At 34.5% G+C, this 25,328-nt stretch overlaps 2 long non-coding RNA genes across 4 annotated transcripts; both read left to right on the top strand.

Moving 5' to 3' along the window:
* The first annotated feature begins 5,888 nt into the window (after positions 1-5,888).
* LOC137008139 (uncharacterized) lies at positions 5,889-18,570 on the top strand. Of its 3 annotated transcripts, none has more exons than XR_010892758.1 (5): positions 5,889-7,364; positions 7,698-10,260; positions 10,889-11,317; positions 12,516-12,592; positions 18,237-18,570. It is a non-coding gene; the product is annotated as an uncharacterized lncRNA (long non-coding RNA). The 3 variants fall into 3 exon arrangements; XR_010892757.1 differs by having other exon boundaries at positions 7,698-10,980; positions 11,137-11,317; XR_010892756.1 differs by having other exon boundaries at positions 7,698-11,317.
* A 2,675-nt stretch (positions 18,571-21,245) lies between these two features.
* LOC137008005 (uncharacterized) lies at positions 21,246-22,726 on the top strand. The gene is made up of 3 exons (XR_010892738.1): positions 21,246-21,300; positions 21,369-21,507; positions 21,599-22,726. It is a non-coding gene; the product is annotated as an uncharacterized lncRNA (long non-coding RNA).
* The last annotated feature ends 2,602 nt before the right edge of the window (positions 22,727-25,328 follow it).

The raw sequence follows: 25,328 nt of genomic DNA, 5'->3' as shown, positions 1-25,328 counted from the left end.
TATTTAAGATGGAAGAAAGCGGTTTTACAGATGCTAGTAACATGGCCTTCAAATGAAAGATTGGTATCAAAGAGCACACCCAGGTTCCTAACTGATGACGAAGACTTAACAGAGCAGCCATTAAGTGTTAGACAATATTCTAGGTTATTACGTGAAGAAGTTTTGGTCCAAAAATTAGAATCTCTGTTTTTCTGAATTTAGTAGTAGGAAATTACTGGTTATCCAGTTTTTTATATCAGCTATGCATTCTGTTAATTTTGTGAATTGGTAAGTTTCGTCAGGGCGTGAAGAAATATAGAGCTGAGTATCATCAGCGTAACAATGAAAACTAACGTCATGCTTCCTAATGATATCTCCCAACGGTAGCATGTACAGAGTGAAAAGCAATGGTCCTAGTACTGAGCCTTGCGGTACTCCATATTTAACTTGTGATCGATATGATATCTCATCGTTTACGACTACAAACTGATAACGGTCAGATAAGTATGATTTGAACCATGCCAATGCAATTCCACTAATGCCAACATAATTTTCAAGTCTATTTAAGAGAATATTGTGATCGATAGTGTCAAATGCAGCACTAAGATCCAGTAACACTAATAGAGAGATACAACCACGATCTTATGATAAGAGCAAATCATTAGTAACTCTAATGAGTGCAGTCTCAGTACTATGGTACAGTCTAAATCCTGACTGGAAATGCTCACAGATATTATTTCTTTCTAAAAAGGAACATAGTTGCGATGAAACTGCCTTTTCTAGTATTTTTGACAGAAAAGTAAGATTTGAGATCGGCCTGTAATTGACTAATTCTTTAGGATCTAGTTGTGGTTTTTTAATAAGAGGTTTAATAACAGCCAGCTTAAAGGTTTTTGGTACGTATCCTAGTGATAAAGATGAATTAACAATATTAAGAAGAGGATCTATGACTTCTGGAAGCATCTCTTTCAATAGCTTAGTTGGTATAGGGTCTAACATACATGTTGTTGATTTTGATGATTTAACACACTGTAAAAAAAAATCCTGTAAAAAAACAGTAAAAAGTCTGGCAGCAGAGTTTCCAGACGGATTCCGTTAAATTACAGCAAATAACCATTTCACAAAATTACATACAAAAACTGTAAAAATACAGAACAGACTTTACAGTCAAAATTCATTAAATTACAGTAAATTACTGTTGATAGTTTATTAAACCGTGAAAAAAATGATAAATTATGTCAGATTACATAGAAAATTACTAACTTTCAGGTTAATCTCTGCAAAAAAAAAAAAAAAGTTATTTTATCAAGCTGCTCTTTCCATCTACAGTTATTTACTTTTAAAATATAGATTTTCCATGTACAATAACTAATAACTTATTTATAAAAATGCACTTAGCACATACATTCAAAAACAAATGTTTGCATTTTACAGTAATCTTTATTTTTACAGAACCACTCACAACTACAATCAATCCATAAATTACTTAGAAATGCATAAAATTAAAAAACAATTTCTGTTAAATTAACAAAAGATAGTACCAAATACATTTAATCAAAGGAACATGCACATGTACGGTATTAGTCATTGTACATAAGACATTGTATGTCAAGTTACTTAAATTTTAGGAAATTCAAGCTTAGTATATAGAGCATCTACATTAAAAGACAATTTCTGTATACTGTTATACTGTAATATTGCTGTTATTTTATACATATGATTACATTTTATCCAAAGTGACTACAAGGAGTACAACCCAGGTGAAAAAAAAATAAATTTCTATAATATACTTAAAGTGCTCTATTTTAGTGCACTAATTTTGTACTTAATATACTAAAAATTCTTCTTTAGTACTTCTTAAGATCATCTTAAGAACATCTAAGTGTACTCAACTGTGCTATTTTGAGACACCATGAAATATGAACTAAAATGTTCTTTTAATATACTATCTCTGTATTCAAAAAAAAAATTTTAGATACTACTTATAGTACATTTGAATCCATAGTGTACTACAAGTGGTAATTAATTTTTTTTTTTTTAAATACAGAGATACTATATTAAAACCATATTTTAGTTCATATTTCATGCGGTCTCAAAATAGCACAGTTGAGTACACTTAGATGTTCTTAAGATTATCTTAAGAAGTACTAAAGAAGAATTTTTAGTATATTAAGCACAAAATTAGTGCACGAAAATAGAGCACTTTAAGTACATTATAGAAATAAAGTACTTTTTTTTTTTCATCTGGGAATGGATGCAACAATATGTACAATGACAATTTCCAGTTAGTCTAGCACAGTATGCATAGAAATTATTTTTTTCAGTTAATCAGATAGCATCATCAGAACAATTGTTCACACACAAAAAAATGCATCTTTAACAGTCTCTTGAAAATGGTTTGAGTTAGTCAGGTTATTCCACCAGCATGGGACAGTCCAGGTAAAGGTCAGTTAAAGTGAGTTTGTGCCCCTTTGGGATGGCACCACAAGATGCTGTTCACTTTCAGAGCACACGCTTTCTGGAGGGCGTATAGGTACAGGCTTGCAGAGCCAGTTGTTGTTCTGTTGTGTAGCATTTTCAGATAGGAATGGCCTGGTCTTCCCAATGTTGTACTGGGCATATCTTCAAGATCAGGCAGTTCCAGCACTGTAGTCTGTCAAGTTTAACTGATTGATTATAACACAAAGGATGGGTGGCTGAAACCACGAGAACTTCTGTCTTTGCAAGGTGGAGTTGAAGGTAGAGGTCATCCAGGTGAAAGTCGGAAATTTCCATCAAGCAGGCTGAGATGCGAGCAGCTACTGGTTGATCATCTGGCTGGAATGAAAAGTAGAGATGTGTGTCAGGATAGCAGTGATAGGAAAAGCCATGTTTCTGAATGATTCTAGTTACAATTACAACAAAAAATACTGTACAGAACAGCAGCATGAAAAGCTGTAAACAAAGAATTTGTTGTATAAGAATAGTACACTTTCCACACCTGGACTGCAATGCTGCTGTAGATCTCCAGTCTTTCCACATGACCTGAAATCATAAAGAAATAAAAATTAGTTGGCTATTACATTAATTCAAACATGCCAGCATATGTTTTCCTGAGACAATGCAAATCCCCAACCTTCTTTGATCTGGAATTTTTATATCGAACTATCCAATGTATCTTATGATTCAGTACTGACAATTTACTCAGGTCATGTAATTTTTTTTTTTCTATTATTAGTATTTATTATAACACTAATATATGCATACTACTCGTGTTTTAAAGCAGATGCGCTCAGAATATTTAATTTATAATGTTCATATTGTACTCTCATCTGCTTTCATGTAACGTATAACTTGGACCTATAGTATGAATTGTACAGGCTGCAGAGTAGCAGTTAGCCACATTAATCGTTCAGTGTATCAAAAGAGATTGAAAAAATGGCGGTACTATCACATCTAAACTTAGATATAAACACTTGAATGGACTTTATAAATAACTAATCTTTCTTGGTTTAAAACAGATGGAAAATTGAAAGATACCTGCTGCAGTTTTGCTTTCAAAGGCAGTTACCTTACGTTATGTGTCTAAACACCGTTTAGAAATACTAACATAAGCTTTTTCAAAACTATATCACACATGTAGAATTTAACTCTTACCTCAGCCAGTGATCGGGTTGGTATGATGTCAGCTGTGGTCTTCTCGCTGAAAGGACGTGTTAGTTTTTCGTTTTTCCTCACACTGTTCCGAAGAATGGACAGACGGATGTGTTCAAATAAATTCTCCTGCCCACGATAACTGCTCTTTACGATTGCTTTACACTACTGTTAATCTCACGACCCAAAAGCATAGCCTGCCCTGAAATAAATTCAAATTACCCGCGACACTCGCTCGCCCTTCCATCACTGTACGGTAGGGGTGTGACGAGACAGGTATCTCACGAGACGAGACGAGACTCGAGATTGAGTTCACGAGACGAGAACGAGACAAGATTTTTACACACTATTTTTAAGAAATCCTCAATGGTGAAATACATGACAAGAAAAAATCTCGTAATGAATGTCATATCAGTTCTACTTTCTGAGTATGAATTATCATATGCAGTAAAAGACAACAATACTCAAGCACTGTAAAAGGTTTAGCTTCTAACTCAACTGACTGACTTCTGTATGATTTCAGTCCCTTCAGACCTTACTGTACATGATTTATGAGCTTCTACAACTTTAGACCTCCTAACTGAACTCCTTTCCACAAACTGATCATATAATAAAAACAGTATAAATAAAAATGGTAACACTTTACAATAAGATCTCATTTATTAACATTAATGTATTAACCAACATCAACTAACAATGAGCAATATATGTGCTACAGTATTTATTAATCTTTGTTTATTTTAGTTAATAAAAATAGTCATTCATTGCTAGTTCATGATAGTTCACAGTGCATTAACTAATGTTAACAAATGAAACCTTACTGTTTGTGCTTAATAAGATTAAGAGAAAACTGTTATCCATTTTTAAGGTAGCACTTTACAATAAGTACAACAATAATCACACTCTCAATATTCAAATAAGACCAATTTTTTATTTGATACATAGCTAAGAGATGGTTACAACTACACTGTCCAGTCTAAAATAGCTTTCATATTGAGAGATACTTGCATTCATGAGGGAGCCGCTTTCAAAATGCGGGTATTGAAATCGCGTTTGAATGCGCGCTTATGTTTACTTTCATTTTCAGCGATCGCGCGTAACTTTGTAAATATGGAGCGGCGGCCACCGTTATCCAACTGAATTAAATGTTTTTTATTTAAACATAAAGCAAAACGACAGTGGATGCGTAATGTAAACGTAGCGGTGGCATATTCTTTCCTAATCATCCTAACGCTCTGTCTGTCATGGCAACATCACGATACTACTTTTCGCCTCGACGAGAAATCTCCCCTTGTGAAAAAGAAGTGCACTTAATTGTATTGAAAGTGTACTTTGTGTGTACTTAGTATACTTTTTAAAAAGTGCACTTGCAGATAATACAATATAATTAAAATTAAAGGCCACTTAAGTGTACTTAAATAGAATATACTTTAATGACAATATTTATTATCATGCTTAAGTGCGCTTTTTAAAAATGCACTTTGTAATAATGTCAAATTAAGTTGTACTTAAAGAAAGTACACTTTAATGAAAATATTTATTAACACGCTTAAGTGCACTTTTTAAAAATGCCCTTTGTAATAATGTCAAATTAAGTTGTACTTAAAGAAAGTACACTTTAATGAAAATATTTATTAACACGCTTAAGTGCACTTTTTAAAAATGCCCTTTGTAATAATGTCAAATTAAGTTGTACTTAAAGAAAGTACACTTAAATGACAATATTTACTAACACGCTTGAGTGCACTTTTTAAAAATACACTTTGTAATAATGTCTAATTAAGTTGTACTTAAATAAAGTACACTTTAATGACAATATTTATTATCATGCTTAAGTGCACTTTTTAAAAATGCCCTTTGTAATAATGTCAAATGAAGCTGTACTTAAAGAAAGTACACTTAAATGACAATATTTACTAACACGCTTGAGTGCACTTTTTAAAAATACACTTTGTAATAATGACTTATTAATTGTACTTACAGAAAGTAAACTTTAATGACAATGTTTATTAACACACTTGAGTGCACTTTTTAAAAATGCACTTTGTAATAATGACTTAAGTTGTACTTTAAAAAAGTACACTTTAATAGCAATATTTATTAACACGCTTAAGTGCAGTTTTTAAAAATGCACTTTGTAATAATGACTTATTAAGTTGTACTTAAAGAAAGTACACTTAAATGACAATAAGTCATTATTACAAAGTGCATTTTTAAAAAAGTGTTAATAAGTATTGTCATTTAAGTGTACTTCAAGTACAACTTAATAAGTCATTATTACAAAGTGCATTTTTAAAAAGTGTTAATAAATATTAAGTTGTACTTGAAGAAAGTACACTTTCATGACAATATTTCTAAACATGCTTAAGAGCACTTTTTATAAATGCACTTAATTTTTACCTAATTATGACTTTATAGTGTTTTAAATAAGTAAACTTATTCTGATGTATTGACTTATATATTAAAGCACATGAAAAATAATTTATTTTAATTTCAACTTAAGTGTGTTGTCCAAGATTACATTTGTTAATGTATTTTAAATGTGCTTAGTCTTTAATAAATACTGTGTGCATTAATACACTTGAAATTTATTTTTCTGAATTTCAAAACACTTGCTTATACAGTGTATAATCCTGTACAACTTATTGTTGAAATTTTTATCACCAGCTCCTGCTCTAAACTCGACTAGTGTCAGTTTTCTACAAAATATTTGACATAAAATGTTTTTTTTTTGTTTGTTTTCTTTTTTACAGAGTGCTGTATTTGTGATACTTAATGCAACAGTGCTATACTTTACATATGTGTATAATACTTATAATATCATTGTTGTTCTAAGTTGATTAAACCTATTTAATGGCAAGCAAAAGTTTAACAGATCTAAAAAATAATTTGAATTCATATTCAGTTAAAATACATTTAATTTTAATCAGACTAAACTATAAAATAATTGAATTTCAGTTAGGTGAATGAGTCAAGTTCTGTAAACGTACAGTCTGACTACAACAATGAATTAGAAAAACTTCAACTTGAACCTGAACAAATTTAATCATGCGCATGCGCCACAATTCTACGTCATGACGGCGCATTACTTCACCAGAGTTTGAAAAATGCACCTTCAGCCATCTTTCTGTGATCGCGATGCGCGAGGCAACTTTGCTGATCAAAGAAGAAAACAAAGGAGCGCACGTTTGGATGACTACAAATGAGACGTTATGTATTACAAATAAAGTAAAAAGTAAGTAAGTAAGTATCTTGATATATGCTCTTTATTTTTATTTTTTCACCGGAACATAGCAGTTCTTATGAGTGTAACTTATTTAGTTTAATCGCAATAAGGAGGTGAATTAATCATGTTTCCTGTAATTTATTTATGATTGCATTATAATAATTTCTTATACAATATGAACGTGGTCGCGTGTGTGGGCGTGTTCAAAGAACACTGAACTCTGACTTTTTAAATCATTTTAAATGACTTTAAGTTAAATTTGCAGAACTAAATTCAAAGATCTGATCTTGTAACATTTAAAGACAATTATATACATTTAATCGCTATTATAACCACCAGTAATGCTTATAATCTATTTTTCTTTTTGCATTTGAAAAGTTAGTTGTTCAATTACTGTTTGTGTTTGTTATATGTAATATTTTTGTGCTTATCTGTTGTTTTATATATTCATTTTGTAGGATCAGTACAGATTTGTTATGGGAGATACAGTGCAAGCTGTGTGGAATCAAAGACCTGTATTGATGAGGTGATGTTCCATGTTTTTCCATTAATTCAGCCACCCTGATCACACACTACAAGCTAAAACACTGCCATCAACTGTCCTTATAGCTTTTAAATGCTTTGAATATTTTCTGTTTGCAAGTAATAAATTCTCACCTGTGCACTTACAAATCCCCATCTAATCATTATATATTTATATTTATATATAATGATATTATTATATAATTATTTTCAAAGCAAAACCCCCCAATTTGCTTGGGCCTTGGGTTATTTATCTATATTTGTGTAATTGATAAAGTTATGTTTAATTCCTTGTAAAGTGTAAAAATGTTTATAAAAATGTTCTCTATTTTGGAAGGCCAGTGTCAGTGAAGATGGTGTGGTCACTGGAATCCTGGTGTTTGTGGGAAATGTGAAGGAGCTTCTCCCAGGATTCTACTAGTGTTGTCCTGATGACTGAGGTTATTCATCTTGGGTGATGCAGTTGCGGTCAAAAGTTTACTTACACCTTGCAGAATAAACTGCTTCATCAGGGAAGTACTAAATAAAGAAACAAATACAATGCTAATTTGTATGATTTGTTTGTTTTATAATAAAGTTATGATTATGTTAACTTTAGAATTACATAATCATATTTCTACTCTAAATTGTTTTTTGAAATATAAACATTTAAATTGTAGCTGTCATAAATTATGTATTCAAACATTAAATACATAAATTAATTATAAAAAAAAAATATTTAAAATAAAATAATGAATATGTAACGTGGTGCATATAATTAGCAGAATGCTCCTCTCTATAGCTGACTAATGAGTTTATGCTGAATATGATTTTTCTGAAGTAAATGTGATGTTACGTGACATTGTTTACAAGCTGTTTCATTGACGTCTTTCCACGCGTTGAAACACTGATTGAGCGATTAAATGTGACATGTTATGGATCAGTTGTACTGTATCTTGTAACATACCTTCAGATGTTCATTCATATTTATTTCACACTGTAACTGGTATTAAAGTGGAGGAAATTATCAGTACATAGTAAACATCTTGGCCACAGGCTTCAATCACTATCAGCAACTCTTTGCCTTTAGGGAATACCAAATGGGTTTTTATTATTTTCAAACCTACAAAGTTGGATATAAACTTTGGAGTTCTGTGTATATATATCTATATCTATTGATTTCATTCGATTGAACCAATTATAATAACGGACTGACTCTTACTACTTTTTTTTTTTTTTTTTCCTCCAGGTATTTTTTTTCTTTTTCTTTCTTGAATGAACATGTTCATTCATGCATACTGTGTAGAGGTGGTTCGCAGCTTCATGGACATTTAAGGTTTTCTGCCGATGAAGAGCTTCTGGGACATTGACATAAACAGCACTTTTTCATACAACTTAAAAAAAGGTGGTGACAGACAATTTTGGTTTTCTTGTTTTTGTGCCTTTGGAATTCATTGTTTTTTTTGTTTGTTTTGTTTTTTCTTTTCAAAATTACATTCACTGTAATGCTGGAGTAAGATTTTAGAAGAAACCTTTTTGTCCTGTTTAATGTTTGTGCTAGTAAGGGTTGCAGAGCTTATAAGTAACAAGGTTTACAAAAGGTAACACTTTACAAAAGGTCTCGCTTGTTAACATCAATTAATATATTAGATAACATTATCTAACTATGTGCATTGACTTTTTTTACAGTATCAATATTTCTTAACATTAGGCAATAATTTTTTTTCTCAAGTTAATAAAATGTATAGTTATTGTTCATGTTAGTTTACAGTGCATTATCTATTAACATATGCAACTTTTGATTTTAATAATGCATACGTAATATTAACTAGGATTTATAAATGCTTAAAGTATTTTTCATTCATAGTTCATGTTAATGAGAGTTAAAGTGTTGTAATTGTTTGTGATTGTGTATAGTGTTTCTTGGGTTTTTCTTGTGCATCAACAAAAAGGTTTTTGTGCATTTGTTATAGAGATTATTTTGTCAGTAAATGTAGAGGGTTTCAATTTGCATTTGTGTTTATTGTAATATTTTGAAATATACTAAATTGTAACTTCATTATTATATGTACAAAAAATGTAATTACAAATGTATTAATTTATATAATAGTGTACATGTAAATTACATTTAAGTATATTTAAGTTCGCATTAATTGCTTGTCAGTACATTCGGAAGTATACTTTTACCATATTTTGAAGTACATAAATAATTGTATTAAAGTCCTACTTAAGTGCTTTAAAAAAAATCACTCAGAAGTTCAACTTATTGCATTTAATATGAACTTAATCTGTGATATATTTGAAATTGATTACAAATAGATTGCACTTAAGCGGATGAAACATTACATTTAATTCACACTTAAGTGTATTGATATCTGATATTAAAATGTATTTTAGTTCACATTAATTGCTTGTTAGTGCATTGGGCAGTGCACTTTAACTATATTTTAAAGGTACTAGAAGCAATTACGAAGGTTGTCATAAAGTTGTATTAAAGTACCACTTAAGTTGTTCAAAAAAATCACTCTTAAGTTCAACTTATTGCATTTAACATGAACTTAATATGTGATATATTTGAAATTAAGTACAGATATAATGCACTTAAGCGATGAAAACATTACATTTAATTCACACTTAAGTGTGTTCTTTTAAAGTATATTATTTTTGCAATAAGTACACTTTATAAAAGTATACTAAAGTGCACTTTTTTTCACAAGGATCGTCACAGTTTAGTCTCGCGAGATCTCGTGGCACGAGATCTCGTCACACCCCTACTGTAGGCTCTGACCGGTGTTATGAAATATTCGGTGTCTGAGATTTTCGGTGACACTGTGAAGCTTACATGAATATTCACGAGTTTCCTGTTTTGAGTTAAAGCGCCACTGAAAATGTTAGTGCACGCTCTTGGGCTTACATTAAAGGTAATTAGCATATGTTTCAGCGTTAAGCGAAGTGAAGCTTATTCTAACTGTTATTGATGCACAAGATTTTATATAGCCTAAACTATATTGTGTTATGTTGTGTCAAGTGTTAGCTATGTTTGATATGAACACAGGCAATGATTCGCCAGAGGTGTCGTTAGGATTCGCTAAACGGGCGTTTTAGGTAGCCTATTTTTGTTGTTTCTGTATTACCTTGAGTCTTTTAAGCATAGTTTTGAAAGTTTGCCAACATGTATGCTAGCATAATAATATTAATTGTAAACTCCTGTGGTGAAGGCAGCAGTAAACTTTCCAAGTTTGCAGAAGCACTTCTAATCTGGGTAGACTTGAATTTCTATATATGTTTCAAAAATTGCGCACATGCAAGAAACCATGTTAATGTACTTTAAATATAGTTTATTTATTATCCAAATAGGCCACGGTGATTTACGCATCATGATAACTAATATAATATCTATAGCCAATATTCTTTCATTCCCAAATATGACTTTTGCCAATAAATACCCCTCTACACCAGACAAAGCACACACTTTTATTTTTCACTTTGTTTAGAACATGACAGTGTATTAAAAATTTTGTTGTAATGTCATTTTATTATATATTTCAGATTGAATGTGTCAGTATCAAAGGCTGAAATCACTGGGATCACAAGAGCAGACCAAACTTTCATTTGTCTGGGATCCCAAGACCCTGTGTAAAGTGTGTTAATGTACACTCTAAAAACTCCTGGGTTATTTCTTTAACCCATTTTCTGGGTTATTTGTGTTGGGTTAAAATTATGGGTTATTTTTTCAGAGAGTAACCATTTTCTGGGTTATAGGGCTAATATTTTGACCCAATTCCTGGGTTGTTTAGGTTTCTGGGTTATTTTTCAAAGAGTAACCCATGTTCTGGGTTAACGCCCCTTCCCCCCGCCCTCGCTGTTGTTCTGGAATTTTCTCACAACAGTCGTTTGAAACAACCGTCACTTGAACTTGAACGCACTCGATCCGTTTTGGCCTGGGCTTCTTCGGTGCAACTTCATCGCGTATTCAAGGTAAGCAAGTATTTTCAGTGTCAATGTAACGTAAACTTTTCTGTGTCCATGTCCCCGTTGCTAGTTTAGCACCATCTGTTGAAAAAAATGACCATGGCTTACCGTGGTAATTCTGTGGTTAGCACGTAGCCGCCCACGGATATCGCGACAACATCTAACTAGTTTAAAGTCCGTGTAAAGTCAAAATAAATATGTGTTTTGAGTTTGTCAGACTAAATAAGAAAGTGTTATTAACCACCCAGCCAAATTTGAATGATTAAAAATAACGATAAGTTCATGAAATTAGGTGTCAAAATGGTTGTGCTTTTTACACATCGAGAAACGTATGATCTATTTAATGTGTTTAGAAGAAAATGACTGAATTCACTTTACACGGTCTTTAAATTCTATTTTTCATAAACTGTGCTGTACTTATCTCATTGTTATAATACTGGTAATAATACGATAAGCACAGTGCAGTTAGTGGCGACTTCATGCCGCGTTAAGGGGGTCGAACACCGGACGAGAAGCGCCGCGCTGCGCCGCGTCTAGGACAACTCAAGGTATCGCGTACTTTCTCAGTTTATGGCCAGCAATATTGTTATGTTTTAGGACATTATGAAATTAAGATAATGTCAGTAGTATGTTATGATTGTACTGTATAATTAAATACAACCGTTGCTGAGTCTGCAGTCTGAACACTTTACCTCAGAGCGTCCGTTAACTGAATGAATTGAGAATATCACCTGAAAATCCAATAACATCAGCAATTTTCATTCAAGCAGCTGATTTCTGTAAATTAATGTAAAACTAAATTTATATTGCAGCACATGGTGAAGTCAGTATATACATTAACGACGATTTGAGACAAATAAGTGTAAATTTAATATAAATCGATGTACATGGCGCTCTGTGGCGCTGCAGGATTTTGAACAAGGTCCCGAACCGTTGCTGGGCGCCGCGGACAGACGCCGAATGGCGCCGCCGGTGTGTGTACACTCATAGAGAATAATGTGTTTGAATTTTAAATACGCTTCTCTTCCGGTGTGCGACCCCCTTTAGCCGCGGCTAGAGCGACGAGGCTACACAATAGTTATGTTAACCAGCTGCGCTGTGCTTATCATATTATACAGTGCCCTACTGTCTTAAGTAGTGAGAGTTAAAGAAGCGTTTCAAGTCTTCAAATTGTTGCTAACCTCTATTGCTATGTTTTCTTCAGGTCATTATAAATGGACAGCTTTGTCGCTGATAAGCTAACTGAGTGGCGGATGTCTGGGCTGATAGAGAATTTTAGAGGTGAGCGTTTTACTCTTTTAAGGGATAATTCACCCAAAAATGAAAATATGATGTTTATCTGCTTACCCCCAGGGCATCCAAGATGTAGGTGACTTTGTTTCTTCAGTCGAACACAAATGATGATTTTCAACTCCAACCGTTGCAGTCTGTCAGTCTTATAATGCGAGTGAATGGTAACACAATTTATAAGAGTCAAAAAATATGCTTAGACAAATTCAAACTGAACCCTGCGGCGCGTGACGACACATTGATGTCCTAAGACAAGAAACGATCGGTTTGTGTGAGAAACCTAAAGGCCGGAACACACCAAGCCGACGGTCGGCCGTCGGGCAGTTTTTCTTCGTCGGCCGACTAAGTTTCCTCGGTGTGTTCTGCACCGTCGGCTGAAGTTGGTCCTCGTCGGCTTTGTTTCGGCCGATTCGAAATGTTGAATCGGCGTTGGACCTCGTCGGGCCGTCGGGCCATATGATCATTCTGATTGGCTGTTCAGCTAGCGAACCAGTGCATGAGAAAAGAAAAACGGAAGTGACGAAGCAAGTAAACGACGAAGTCAAGAGGGAACACACATTGTTTACCTTAGGTACGTGAAAGACATGGCTATCTGGAACGAGGCAAGTGAAGACGAATTGATCAACATGATCCAGGAAAGGCCGGGTTTGTATGACATTACGGAAAAATGTTATGTCAACCGTGTGCTGAAAGCTGAACTGTGGCGTGAGATCGAAAATAAACTCGTCATATCAGGTAAGATTTCCTTTTTGGCAATTGAGAAAGCTTGTTTGTAATTGTTCAATAGTCCATAGTAAAACTAATATAACCATTTTAGTGTTTTGTGTGTACCAAACTAAGTTTGTTTATGGAAACAGACAGTAATTAATATGTGCTGTGCTAGCATCTCATATTTCATAATAATATTAAAGTTAATCAAATTGTTAATAATATAATTAACAATACAGCAAAAAGTAACATTTGTTGGCATAACAAATACTCATTAAAGTGACAAAATAAGCAGCCATAACACTTAATGCTTACAAAATTTTACTTTGTCCCTCAGAAAAAGAGCTCAAGAAGCGGTGGGATTCATTGCGAACCCAATACATGCGTTATAAGAAACAAGGACCCTCAGGAAGTTCTGGAGCTCAGAAGACTGGCAGGCAGCAATGGATCCTGAACCGCCTGCAGTTTCTAGAGCCTCACACAAAAAGGAAGGAGAGCACTTCAAATCTAATGATCATGGTAAATAAACAAATATATTTATATTTATTTATTTATTTATTGTTTAATTTCAGAATAAAATAAACATTTTGCTTTTTGTAAGATGGCAAGTGCTTCTTTAAAAGAGTCTATTCACAAGTAACTCCGCATATTAAGTCAAGCCATTACATTAACTTGTCACATTTGTATCTTATGTTTTTTAAGGAACCTGCGGCTGATAGTGATTCCTGTTCACCCTCAGATGGTACCAACAGTGACACCTGGACTGGCACCCATGAAGACCCCAGCTTCAGTGATGCTGACCTACGGTCAAGTACACCCTTGGCTGAATCCACCATCTGTGGAACTGAGTCCACAGCCATGAGAAAGGACCATTTGCAAAGCTCCAACATAAAACCAAAGCCTCCAGGGAAGCGCAGGAAGATGCAAGACGAATCCTCCAGCGAGGAATCCACAAACTTGATGCGCACCATCGGCAAAACTCTGGAAAAGTTGGCATCACAGGAAAACACCAATGATGCCATCTCAGCTTACTGCAAAAATCTTGAACACAGAATGCGGAATTTGCCACCACATCTACTGCCACATTTCCAGCATGAGGTTGATAATTGCATTTTCAAATATTCAGTGGGCCACAACCATGCACTGGATGCATCTTCCAATCAGTATACACACTTGTAATTTTTTATGTAGCAAAATTGTAAACAGATATTGTAGCATTTAGTAAATATGTCACGCTTAGTTGTACGTTATATTAGAGTACTTATGCAAAGTTTATATTTCTGTACATTTTATTTATTTTAAATACCAACTGTTGATATTTTTCTGTAAATTACCTTAATGCTATTTTTGCACATTTGAAAATAAAACACTGACTTTGTGTAAAAGGTACTTCACTGTTCTTTATGTAAAAAAAATCACAAAACACAATGATGTAAAAATATAAACTTTATTTTGCAAATTCACACCATTGTTATAAAACATAAACCAAGGTCAAGGGGGAAAGAAACAAGTTTGCTACATGCTTATATTTTGCCCCACTGAAAGGGCACTGCACCGGTGTCCGAATTAAAGTACTGGCACAGTTTATCCCTGAGCTGTTTGGCGTGTGTTGTACTGTTGGTTGTGCGTGGCAGAGAGGCCTGCTGTAGGCCAGGGTCTTCTCTCCATCTTCCAGGGACAGTGTCATGATCTTGTTCTTCCTGGTCGATTCCTGCCATGTACACTTCACAGCACTCTTTGCGCAGAAAGTTGTGCAGAGCACAGCAAGACAAAACAATGTCCTCCACTTTGGCAGTGCTTTGAATATTAATGGTGGTTAGTAGGACGCGAAAACGATTTGCCAGGATGCCAAATGCATTTTCAACCACCCTTCGAGCTCACTTGAAAGTCTGTAATTGAATATGCGTTGCTCTACAGACAGCTTGCGGTTCGGGTATGGCTTCATGAGGTATTCCTTTAAGGGGAATGCCTCATCAGCCACAATGCAGTAAGGGGCCAGCTGGTCTGATTCAGGAAGTGGTGCAGGTGCAGGAATGTTGGATGTTCTTTTCTCCAAGGCATCCTGCAATGAGCATCCCCCAAACACTCCACCATCTGAAATGCGCCCGTTGCCCACATCAACATACAGAAATCTGTAGTTGCTGTCTACCAGTGCCATAAGCACTATTGAGAATGTATGCTTGTAGTTGAAGAATTTAGATCCAGATCCTGGAGGGGGACGAATGTTAATGTGCTTTCCATCCAGAGCACCCAGGCAATTTGGGAAATGCCACTGATTCTGGAATCCAACGGCTACTTGCTGCCACTCTTCCACTGTGTCTGGGCACTAAAAAACAATATAATTAAAAGAAATTAGTTTAACTCGTCAGACCATTAATAACTCAGTGATTTTGACATTCTTGAATTAACCCTGCAAAGCCCACTTCTGCAGAATTACAACATCACTTTCAAAAATTTAAAAAAAAATGCCTGCAAATGTTTTTTTCTCTCAAGATCACATTTACATAGTTAATGGGTTCTATTGTTCGTCCTCACAATGCTATTGGGTTGAAGAAGTGTTTATAGGTCAGCATTAGGCTCTTTATGTTTTGGATTTTGGGGGGAGATGCCTGTTGCATTGTTCAGGGACAGGTATGAATGGTCTTGAATATGAACCTGTAAGTGCTCTGGGGGGATGAATGTGTTCTTTTAGTATGATAAGTAGAGAGCATAATAGGCCAGCCAGACTGTATTGTTTGAATGTAGTAGTGGAATTTTATTTGCATTGAAATTATAATTTGATGGATAATACTTAGATCTCTGCCCTCGACACATGGTCTACCATCCTGTCTATTCTTTCAGTTTATCTACTACAATATAAGACCCTAAAATTACCCTTATTAAAATGTAAAAAAACTGAAAAATCTTTAATTTCTACATCAGAGGCCTCCTAAAACAATATCTGAGAGATCAAAAAAATTGCTCATTTTTGGGCTAAAACAAAAAACATTAAACAGATACATGTATACCTTTAGGTATTTCTCTTTTAAGACTTGGTAGATTGCTGCACAGGTTTCAGGAACAAATTGCTGAATTGTGGACATTCCCACCCGGAATTGGTAAGAAAGGCTCTTGAAGCTTTCTCCTGCAAAGATTACAAACACATAACTCCACTATTAATTTTCCACACCTTTTACAGAGTCAAATCTAACACTTTTAATGCATTTGTACTACACTACATTAAAGCAAATATTTTTTTATCAGTTATTAAAGACATTGTGCTACAAACAACCATAATAATGTTTTATACATTGTGTCTTTTTAAAGTAGGCTACAACTGGATACAAAATAATAAAATTCTTTTCACTTTTATAATGCTTCATAATACACCAAAATAAACACAACTGAAAAGGTGTTTTAATGAAATGTTCAAACAACGAATAACCTTACCTGTTGCCAAGAACCGTAGTGTAATCATCAGACGTTCCCCCACGGAGATACAATCCCGGTAGTTCGTGTTTGTTCTCTGTATGATTGGACTAATAAGTTCTTTTAACATGTGAAATTGAGTGGGAAAAAGCCGAGCGAAATTTTTAAAACCACAAGTTTCCTGTAACTCGAGCTCTCGACACAGGTTCGGGAAAGCACCTTGGGCCTGTCTCTGGAGTATCCATGGTTTCACCCATTTAGTGCGCTTTCTCCGTATTTTTCTCATCCGCTTCTTCTTTTCCTCTTCCACAAGCAAAAGACCAAGGGCTGACAAAGCCAGTGCCATTTGCAACGTGTTGGACATTTTTGAAATAACACGAATCCGTATGTGATGAGCGAGAACTGGTTTTTCATGCACCTTTGTTTATGTTTTGTATCCCTGTAGCTCTTCCGGTCTCCCTAGCAACGAACCATAGCAACGAACACAAACTACTGCCACCTGCTGGCATGGAAAGGCATTTCATCTCACGCAGGCGCAGAACGGACGTGCTATTTGGCCGTCGGCTGTCGAACGTCGGCTTGGTGTGTCAGGGCAACTTTGGACCCAGACGCTGCCGACGCCAGCCGACGCCAGCCGACCCCGCAGTCTGCTTTCGTCGCCACTAGTTCGTCGCCGTCGGCTTGGTGTGTTCCGGCCTTAAGCGATTGCTGAACGCAGTTGGACATAGTGGTGTTTTAGAGGTAAAAAATTATATAAATACTGTTCGGTTTCTCGCACAAACCGATCGTTTCGTGTCATAGGACATCAATGTGTCGTCACAAGCCGCAGGGTTTAATTTGGATTTGTCTAAGCATATTTTTTGACTCTTATAAATTGTGTTACCATTCATTCGCATTATAAGACTGACAGACTGCAACGGTTGGAGTTAAAAATCATCATTTGTGTTCTACTGAAGAAACAAAGTCACCTACATCTTGGATGCCCTGGGGGTAAGCAGATAAACATCAAATTTTCATTTTTGGGTGAACTATCCCTTGAACTGCCCTCATATCATCTCTCTATACCTAAATATTTTTCTTGAATATGGCTTAAATGTGTCAGTGTAAGATTTTGTGACAGTCACAACTTCTTTGACAGTGGGGAATGCATCTCTATAATAACCCTTATAGTTAAAAGATACTTGTGCCTTGTCTTTAAGCTGTTATGCATAATAATGGGCCAGATATTCACCTTTGCATTAATGTCATTATTACACTTGTTAATGAAAGAAAAGATGGACAGTATAGACTGTCATTCACACAAAATGGGTAATGCTGCAAAAGAACCACATTAGTTAACTAGCAAATTGGGCCACGTTTTTTTTTTTTTTTTTTTTTAAACAAAACAAAAAAAAAACCAACAGCATTCCCTTAAGAGTGATTATTTATTAGCTTGATAATCAAAGAGTGTCTGGTGAGTGGTTCACAATTGTCTCGACTTATTAACAATACTCATGTTGTCTTGTTTTCTGTCTTTCAGGTGAAGACATAGATGAGGAGGCATTTCTTCTCTTAGATGAGGACACTATCAAAAATCTTGTCCCTCAAGTTCAATCCAGTTATTGAATGTTGTCAAATGTTTGAGAGAAAATGAGTTGTTTATTTTTCTATTTTTTCTAATGTCTAATGTTATTACAGTGTGACCTAAGATAAATAGGTCCAAGTGTGTAGAGTTTAATTTAATTTAATGCAATAAAAATGTAAAAGTGCTTGAAGTGTGTAAGTTTCTGAAGTTTTATTTTCTGAAATAAGGCATACTGGCATAGTAACCCAAGTTAGGTTATTTTTGACCTTTGACCTTTGGTTAAAAAGGGACCTACTAATTTCTGGGATATTTCAACCCAGATATTGGGGTTGTTCTTTTGACCCAAAAGTTGGGTTATATTAACTACAATTTTGGGTTATTTTAACCCAAAATTTGGGTCAGGTATTTAACCCAGAAGTTGGGTCAAAAAGAATAACCCATTTTTCTGGGTTGAAATAACCCAGAAATTAGTTGGTCCCTTTTTAACCCAGGATTTGGGTCAAAAATAACCCATTATGGGTTATTTTTGACCCAGGAGTTTTTAGTGTGTATGTTTAAATACAAGTGTTTTTGCTAATTAAATATGTCATATGTCGTGACTTCTCATTTGTGAATAAAATTCCAACACAGAATCAGTTGCTCTTTTTTTATTCAAAGTGAAACTACTCTCATTATTTACTTTCATCTTTGATATTACAGATATGCAAATTACTGCATGGTCTATTATTTTAGCAGCTAATTTAACATAAATACAATTTTAATTGTTATGGAAAGCTTGTAGAATAGAACTAAAACATTTCATTGTGAATATACTGCAGGTTTGATCATTTAGTTCCATATAGTTAAATATCAACACTGTTAAACTGAATCCTGATTCACAGTGCTTCATGTTTTTTCCACATTAAATTTGTTTTTGTCAATGAAATGCATCATTTTGTGGGAAAAAGGATTGAGAATGTTTCCTAATAATATGAAAAAATAAAAATTAAAAATAACACAACTTTAGGATTTAATAAAGTCTCTTTAAAAATATTTACCAACTGAGCAAGCAATTAAGAAATGACAGAACAATCACAGTAGTATGTATATATGTCTGATTATCCACATAACAATAATATTCCTCATAATTAAATTTTAACATTTTAATTGTTGTGGAAAGCGCATTAAAATAAAACCTTGTGAAAGTGCTGCAGGGAAGCTAATATCAATGTCTCATCATGTTTCTATTCATATAGAGCATTGTGTGTTTTGCAGAAAAAGGATAAAGAAATTTGACATTAATGCATGTCAAAAACATAAACGGAACATAAATCTAACTCTCAATGTGTTTTAAAAATAATAATGTCTGGTTAAAGTTATGCAGGCTATCTGAGAAAGCAAAAGGCAATTACACAATCACAACTGAAACTTTAATTGTGCAACCACAGATACATTTATACAAGTTATCTTCTCAAACGAACTAAAATAAAAACAGTTGTAGCCTACAAAAACAAACAAACTCGATGTTGGCTCATTTCCTAACGATAGATCACCAGTGGCTGTAATCACTTCTATATCTCACGACACAATGTAACCTACAAACTATTGAGCATACATAAACAGTTATTAATAAAAAAAGAATCATAAATTTGTTCGACGCGGAAACACAATCACGTTACAGAAAACAGTTCTGTGATCCAAGGACAATCCATTAACATTTTCAGTGGCTCTTTAACTCAAAACAGGAAACTCGTAAATATTCATGTAAGCTCCGCCCAGAGTCACCGAAAATCTCAGACATGAATATTCACGAGTTTCCTGTTTTGAGTTAAAGCGCCACTGAAAGTGTTAGTGGATTGTCCTTGGATCACAACTGTTTTCTGTAACGTGATTGTGTTTCCGCATCAAATGAATGTATGATTCTTTTTTATTAATAACTGTTTATGTATGCTCAATTGTTTGTAGGTTACATTGTGTCCTGAGATATACTTTAGTAGTGATTACAGCCACTGGTGGTCTATCGTTAGGAAATGAGCCAACACTGAGTTTGTTTGTTTTAGTAGGCTACAACTGTTTTGATTTTATTTTAGTTCGTTTGAGAAGATAACTTGTATAAATGTAGGCCTAACTGTGGTTGCATAATAAAAGTTTCAGTTGTGATTGTGTCATTCCCTATTGCTTTCTCAGATAGCCTGCATAACTTTAACCAGACATTATTATTTATTATTTTTTTTATTTTTACTTAGACATTATTATTATTTTTGTTCCGTTTATGTTTTTGACATGCATTAATTAATGTAAACCTTCTTTATCCTTTTCTGCAAAACACACAATGCTCTCTATATGAATAGAAACATGATGAGACAGTGATATTAGCTTCCCTGCAGCACTTTCACAAGGTTTTATTTTAATGCGCTTTCCACAACAATTAAAATGTTAAAATTGAATTACAAGTGGTTAAATTGATCAGCTACAAAACTAAAAGTTACTAATGCAGGTTTTATTTAAAAATATTTATATGGAGAAGACAATTGGCAAAAGTATGACGAATATTATTGTTATGTGGATAATCAGACATATATACATAGCCTACTGTGATTGTTCTGTCATTTCTTAATTGCTTGCTCAGTTGGTAAATATTTTTAAAGAGACTTTATTAAATCCTGAAGTTGTGTTTTTTTCATATTATTAGGAAAAATTCTCAATCTTTTTGTCCCACAAAATAATGCATTTCATCGACAAAATACAATTTTAATGTATTTTGTGCGCAATTTTTGAAACATTACATACAGAAATTCAAGTCTACCCAGATTAGAAGTGCTTCTGCAAACTAGGAAAGTTTACTGCTGCCTTCACTACAGGAGTTTACAATTAATATTATGATTGTGGTGAAATGCCGTTCATGGGTATCTCCGCCCATAGGGAGTGCTGATTGAGCGGTAGGTGTGTATATATAGAGAGCTTCCACAGGCTAGTGTGCGATCGCGTCATTACGTCACTTCTGCGTCTGGGTTTCCGGTAGTCCGCTGCTCTATTCGAGGTAGGTGTTTGCTTGTCCTGGATATGGTTTAGTATTCAAATGGTTTGGTGACTGACTTTTCTGTGCAGCTGGTGTCTGTTTGTGGTTACTCTTAAGACTGCTTAAAAGTGTTGGCTCCCTTGCGTTATCGCTATAGTTCCCGTATGAAAAGAAAACGCTGGAATGTATAACACAGAGTGTTGTGAAGGGCGGCTGCTCTCCCTCTAGGTACGTACGGTGTATTTCTTTTTTTTTTTTTTGGTGCGTGCACGATATGAGTTTATTGGGTGAATGTGTAACGCTCTGTTTTTCTATTCAGTGAATTTTAAGGAATTGGTTTGCCGGATATTTAATCGGAAGTCCTGCTGGTTGGTATGTAAACCCACTTATGTCCCTATGACCGTCCTGAAGGTATGTTATTTTAATGAAAATGTTTAATGTATTTTAGGCCAGTAACTTGGGTGGGACCTATCGCTGCATGGCCTAGTTCTAACGCTGCTGTTTTGCTTTATTTTGTTTGCTTGTTTTCTTTGGGTTTGTTTATATCCGACCTGTTTTCTCTTGTTTGTTCTATGTTGTCTTTGTGTGTTTTGGACTTATTCAGTTTAATCTGTTACACTCGTCGAATTCTCTTTCTTCGGTTTGTTAATAATCTTGTAGTTGTATGGCTCTGTTTAGTGTTTTTGTTTTTGATAGCCAAGTATGTGTAATATTTTTTTTTTTGGAGCCCTTTAATATAATTTATTCCTTTTTCTAAAGATCTGTTAACTTTTGTGATTGTGTTTGGTTTTGTTTATTGTGGTGTGATTTTATAACTAGTGGTGTTTTGCCTTTGTATTTTGATTCCCTTTTTTGTGTTTGTTGCCGTTATTTGTGTGTTTTTTTTTTTTTTTCTTTCATCTCTTTGTAGGAGCCGGGGTGACCCGAAGTGGGCAGGCGGGCTATTTTTGGAGGGTGGAAATTCTCCTTTCCCAAACTTGTGTGGTGTGGATTTTCTTGCCGTGGATTGCACTAAGGGTGTGGGTGCTTGATTTTGTGCTCCGGGGGATACTCAACGGGGGTTTTGTGAAGCCCACTGCTTAGCCTGCCCTCCTCTGGGCGCACCCCAGCTCAGTGGCGAGAATTGTTGTTGTGTGGTGATCAATTTGTTCTTTATCTAAATATTCGTAGTCTGGAGTGGTTGACTGCCACCAGCATTGCATTGCTTTATGACCCGTGATCTTTTAATAAAAAAAAACTACTTATGATACAATAAAGTGCTTTTTTGTACATATCCACGTCTCATTGTTTGGTGATTGTGGGAAGAAAATCGAACTTGTGTGCCCTTAGTTGATATTTCCCCGGCTGATTTGGGTTGGGGTGGCGTAGTCGCTATTTTATGTATATTTGAATATGAGAGTGCCCTCGTGACGCCACATTATGTTACCATACATTTAGGCAAACTTTCAAAACGACATGCTTAAAAGACTCAAGGTAATACAGAAACAACAAAAATAGGCTACTTAACGCTATTGGCTCGTTTAGCGAATTCTAACAACACCTCTGGCGAATCATTACTTGTGTTCATATCAAACATAGCTAACACATGACACAACATAACACAATATATATAAAATCTTGTGCATCAATAACAGAATATAAGCTTCACTTCGTTTAACAATGAAACATATGCCAATTACCTTTAATGTTAGCCGAAGAGCGTGCATTAACGTGAATATTCATGTAAGCTCCGCCCAGTGTCACCGAAAATCTCAGACACTGAATATTTCATAACACCGGGAACTGTTGTGGGCGGGAGTAACGGAAAAGTAATCGGCGGCAAATTTGAATATGCCACACACACACACACACACACACACACACACACAAACAAACAAACCCAAACAAACAAAGCTACGCATGTGCAGCTCGATTTGGAAAAACATAAAATGTACATATCAATAATGTTCAGGAAATTTAGAGGAGAATAAGTCAAGGCCAATCAGCAGTTTCAAAATAAGCATATGTGCAAGTTGAGGTAAAATAAACAAAATAAACAATGTAATATATATAGAAGGCCAACACACCTTATGTACCAATACTATAATTGAACCTTAAACTAACTTTCACCAACACATTATCTTAAGTGGAAGAGGAAAAAACATGTTGAATGGCTGTTGATTTAGTTCTACATTTTGTTCCCTTTTTTCTATTTTTACAGAAAAAAATCTGTAAAATATTAATCATTTTATGTAAATTTACACATTTGTCTGTAAAAATACAGAACATTTCTTTTAAAAAACAGAAATTTAATGTAATACTAAAATACATGCAATTTCCTGTAAATTTAATAGTGGAAAATTAAATTACAGCAAATATCTGTAAAACAACATGCATTTCAGTGTATAATGACAAAATGGGAAAAATCTGTAAAAAAAAATACAGACCATTACCTGTAAATTTACTTTTATTTTTAACAGTGCAAGTTTAGACAATTCTTCCTCTCCTAAAGCAGTAAATGAAATGAATTTTTTCCTCAGGGACACTAAAATGCAATGTCTGACACGATACTGTAGTAGACGGTTGCATGGTTATAATTTTCTCTCTAATATTATCAATCTTGCAAGTAAAGAAGTTCATAAAGTCGTTAGTGCTGTGCTCTTTGGAAACATCAGTAGTTGAAGCTTTATTTCTTGTTAATTTAGCCACTGTATCAAATAAATACCTAGGGTTGTGTTTATTTTTTTCTAAGAGTTTTTAAAAATAGGCAGATCTAGCAGTTTTAAAGGCCTTTCTGTACTTCATTTTCTCTCTCCACGAAATGCGAAATACTTCTAGTTTTGTTTTCTTCCAGCTACGCTCTATTTTTCTGGCTGCAGTTTTTAGGGCCCGAGTCTGCTCACTGTACCATGGCATTGGATTAAATTTCTTAATCTTTTTTAAACGCGACTGAATCTAATGTGCTGGAAAAGACAGAGGCAATAGTTTCTGTTGCAACATCAAGGTTTTCTAAGCTGTCTGGTATGCTAAGGCGATGAAACTGATCAGGAAGGTATTTTATAAAGTGATCTTTAGTGGTAGAAGTGATGATTCTACCATATTTATGGCAGGGAGGCAGTTTAGCCTCTTTAACTAAATGTAGTATACATGACACTAAATAATGATCTGAGATGTCGTCACTCTGCTGCAGAATTTCAACGGCGTCAATATCAATTCCATGTGACAATATTAGATCTAAAGTATGATTACGACAATGAGTGGGTCCTGACATGTGTTGTCTAACACCAATAGAATTTAGAATGTCTGTAAATGCCAATCCCAATGAGTCTTTTTTATTATCTACATGGATATTAAAATCACCAACAACAAGGACTTTATCTGCAGCTAGTACTAACTCTGATAGAAAATCAGCAAATTCTTTAATAAAGTCTGTATGGTATCCTGGTGGCCTGTATACAGCCAGCACAAATGTCAACTTACATAATGTTACGTAAAGCACCATCACTTCGAAGGAATTATATTTGAAAGACTTTTGACTAATACTGTAAATATTACTATAAATTACAGCAACACCTAGTTAGTGTGGGCTGTTAAACTAAACTCTGCTGGTCGTGTCCCTGCAGGAACTAAATTGTATAGCCTTGCTTTATACACCTTTTTCCACCAGTTACTTGTTGGTAGCCATTAAAGAAAACGTATTTCACATTTATGTTTAAATAGGCCTATTATAATGTTATTTTTTAATTTCATCTATTTGATAATGAAAAGTGAACAGCATGAGTAAGATGCATCATATGATGCCAATATATCGGGAGTCATGAAGTGGGTCAGACATGATTTTGACCACTTCTTTAAGTTTTGTTTTGTAGAAAGCCTTTCTAAAAGTGAATTTCGTTTTGTAAAAAATGTATCTTAATTTAAATCAATGTTTCATCAACCAATTGCCTCGATTTAATAAATAAGAAGCAAATAAAGTAGACAATATAATCATGGCAGGCGCGGGCGCGATCACTGGCGCGTGAACTGGAGCGCGACTTATAGGCTAAAGGAACCGAGACTCAGTATAGTCT

This window comes from Chanodichthys erythropterus, chromosome 19 (genome assembly GCF_024489055.1).
Source record: "Chanodichthys erythropterus isolate Z2021 chromosome 19, ASM2448905v1, whole genome shotgun sequence".
Taxonomy (NCBI): domain Eukaryota; kingdom Metazoa; phylum Chordata; class Actinopteri; order Cypriniformes; family Xenocyprididae; genus Chanodichthys; species Chanodichthys erythropterus.
This window is presented reverse-complemented; position numbering and strand designations above follow the sequence as displayed.